Source organism: Heterocephalus glaber, unplaced genomic scaffold (genome assembly GCF_053883595.1).
Source record: "Heterocephalus glaber isolate CG9 unplaced genomic scaffold, H.glaber_assembly_v1.0 deba00001600, whole genome shotgun sequence".
NCBI lineage: Eukaryota > Metazoa > Chordata > Mammalia > Rodentia > Bathyergidae > Heterocephalus > Heterocephalus glaber.
The window spans coordinates 36,043,123-36,046,841 of NW_028258372.1; the positions used below are offsets into that span (position 1 = coordinate 36,043,123).

Below are 3,719 nucleotides of genomic sequence, written 5' to 3' on the forward strand. Positions count from 1 at the left end.
AATTTGAAATAAGAAAAGGGCCAAGGGTTTGGGGATGGTGAAAGGGAAAGGGGAAAGGGAAGAAGGGAAAGAAAAAATTATGAGAAGAAAAATGGAATCAAATTCCGTGTAAATAGGGAAGGGTGAAGTGTGTGAAGGGTGCACAGGTAATAGGAGAAAAAATAAAAACTAAGATACATCATGTTCTGGTACAAACACCCAATGATAGATGTAAATGTATTTTATACCTAAAATGTACCAATAAATATATATATTTAAAAAAAAATTTTAAGACAGACAATTAAGAATGAAGCAAGGAGAAAAAAAGGCATGATGAAGATCAAAAAGTATTGACATTTTAAAAAGAAAAATTAGGGGAAAGCAAAGGAAAAAGAGCTATTCCTTCAAAAGTTCAAGAATATTAATGAAACTTCAGCCAAATAATCAGAAAAAATAGAGAATAAAATTTATAATATTGGAATAAGAAGTTCATTAAATATTAATAGAAAAATTGTGAACAATTTTGTATCAATAAATTTGACAACTTACATAAAATGGACAAATATCTTGAAAGACACAAACTATCAAATCTCACTTAAGAAGAAATGAAATCCATAAAATATCCAAGAATGAAACAGTGCTAGTTCTCCATAAAGTCTATCAGAAAACTGAAGGGTAAGAAATACTGCCCCATTCATTCTAAGAATATGGATTATCCTATTATCATAACCAGCAAAGAGATAATAAGAAATGGGAACTAAGAAATTATCCCTAAAGAATCTAGAATTCAAAAATTCTTCACAAAATTTTATGAGATTGAATCCAACAATATTTTTAAAAAGATAATCAAGGTAGTGCTGAGGAATGCTCCACATGGACATGAGAAATTTAAAATACAGAGAATTTGTTTTGATGTTTGCATGACACAGTGGAAAGGATCAAGACAGGAAGTAGTTTGCCAAATTGGTTCAGGCATTGCTATTTATAATGGAAGAGGATATAGATTATAGGATCCTGTTTAGTTCTTTGTGTTTCATTAATGAGCATGTTGGATTTCAGGGTACTATAAAAAGTTTACCAAGTGACTATTGTTATTGAGATTAATGAACAGGGATAATTAGTTAGTACCACCATTGATGAACCTGTTTTGGTTAGTAAAATACTACCAGAGATGAATAATTTTACAAAAAAGCCAAAACTAGATCTTCAAAATTTGTCCTTTGAAGATAGAAGTAACCAAGAAGTTAATACTTTGGCTGTTTGCTCCAGTGGTGACCAAAATCATCAGGCAGATTCAGAAAAAAAAGATACTATTGATGACAGGACATGCAAACAAGAAGAAAAAGCTGCTGTATTAAGCTCTTTGTTAGATGAAAAAACTAATCAATTACTGAATCAATTTGCCTATGATATAAAAGAGAAGTGGAATTCAAGAACTGAGTCAATTGAACCATTCCCTGAATTTTCATTAGGCAGAATCCTTGACAAAAACCAGGGGGCCAGTTTACATAGTGCTATTAGGCAGAAATTTCCATTTTTAATAACTGTAGGAAAAAACAGTGAAATTGTTGTAAAACCAAATCTTAAATAAAAAGAACTGTGTCACTTGGTATCTGAAGAAGAAGCATTGGAGTTTTTTAAATATTTAGATGCTAAGAAAGACAATTCCAAATTTACCTTTAAACCTGATACAAACAAAGACTACAGAAAAGCTGTCCATCATTTTGTCAACAAGAAGTTTGGATACTTTGCAGAAACCAAATCTTTCCCTGAACAGAATTACAATGCTAGTAATCCAAACATAGTGATAACAGTAAGATTTTGGAAAAAAACACACAAGCATGGAAAAAGGTCTCTTCTTGGATGCCAGGAAGGAAAAATTATACATACAGCTTTTACCCCATGAAAGGAAAATCTGGAGCTGTTTGAAGCTGTTGGTTTTTTAGCTACAAAACTTGGTGTGATTCCTTCAGATTTTAGTTATGCAGGCCTTAAAGACAAGAAAGCCATCACCTATCAAGCAATGGTTGTTAGAAAAGTGACTCCAGAGAGGTTGAAAAATATTGAAAAAGAAATTGAAAAGAAAACAATGAATGGATTAACATTCGCTCTGTAGATGATTCCCTTAGACTTGGTCAGCTTCAAGGAAATCACTTTGATATGCTCATTAGAAATTTAAAAAATAAAATAAATGATTCTGCAAACCTGAGAGAGAGAATTTGGGGGGCAATAGAAAATGTTAAGGCTAAAGGTTTTTTGAATTACTGTGGACCACAGAGATTTGGGAAGAGAAGGAAAGTACACACAGACCAAATTGGATTGGCGTTGCTGAAGAGTGAAATGGTGAAGGCCATAAAATTACTTCTTATGCTATAGGACTCAGAAGAGCCTGTAAATAGAGCTAAGAAATATTTTCTTCAAACTGGTATATAAGTTGCTTTACCCTGTATGTGGCTGTACAGATATGTAATACAAATGTTATGTCAGCTGCGGGCATTTATTGCAATATACATGGGATAAGAAATAGATTGAAATACATTGTATTTTGAATCATTTTATTTCATGACCTAAACACTGCATTTTTTCCATATCTCTGGGACTGTTGTCTGTTCTAAATATTTCTTGAAGGTAGGAGAAAAGGGAGAAATAATTTTTTAATTTTCCCTGGCCAAGATCCCCTGTGGGGAGGAGAGTTCCAAATTCTAAGCCAGTACCGATGTCAGTATAATTTGTTACAACCAGAGGAGACTCAAATGTAAGCTAAATGAAAATTCTATGCTTTATGCGTTGTTTTTGATCCAGTTGCCATTTAGTGCCGACTGTCAGCTTTGAAAACTTTAGGCCAACGTGGCGGTCTCTACGTAGAGAGCTGAATGGGATGCTCTACAGGAAAGTGGCTCCGGTTAACCTGCACGGCTTCTCCCTGCACAGCAGGGCTCTCCCAACGAATGGTCTCGTGCGGACGATGTGGCCCTGTCTCTTTAGTTGCCTTATCTCTAAACTGAAGCTAATAATGGTACTCAAAAGACTTAATCAAGAGATTTAAATAACGTTCTTAAAATGGTGCCGGGCACATATTAAACCCTGGATAAATATTACTTGTATTAAATAATAACAGCCGCAACCATACCACTTTGATTCATTCAAATGTCTGATCCACTTACTGAATTATGAATATACTGAATTTCACTGAAATAAAGGACAATAGTTTTTTTAAAAAGAAGGTAATCAATTAAGACCAAGTGAAATTCATTCTAAGAATTATAAGTTTAGTTTTATATAATAAAAATCTACCAATGTAACGATATGTATGAAATATACTTTATGATGTATATTATATATACATATGCAATTCCAATAAAAATAAAACATTTGGCATAGTCCAACCTCCAGTTTTGATCTAAACACCAACTATTAGCAAAGTAAGAAGAGAAAGAAACTTCCTTAACTTGTTAAAGATGTCTATAACAAAGCATATTAAAGAACTATGTAGATCACAGATCAATGGGATGTCAGGGAAATAGAGTATATTCATATATCATTTAGATAAAACCACAAATAGTATATAAAAGTATAACAAAGTAGTATGATAGATACTGATCATTTAAAATAAGAAAATAGGGCATTGCATATGCCATGTACTATTTCTTTATATGTGCAGTACCCTAGATATGTATAAAACATATGCACTGTCATGGACACATACAGTCTAAACATCCCAGTCATTTAATTTACATGTA

The 3,719-nt window shown here is 32.7% G+C and overlaps 1 pseudogene; it reads left to right on the plus strand.

Moving 5' to 3' along the window:
- The first annotated feature begins 957 nt into the window (after nt 1-957).
- LOC101706562 (pseudouridylate synthase PUS7L pseudogene) lies at nt 958-2,412 on the plus strand (annotated as a pseudogene).
- The last annotated feature ends 1,307 nt before the right edge of the window (nt 2,413-3,719 follow it).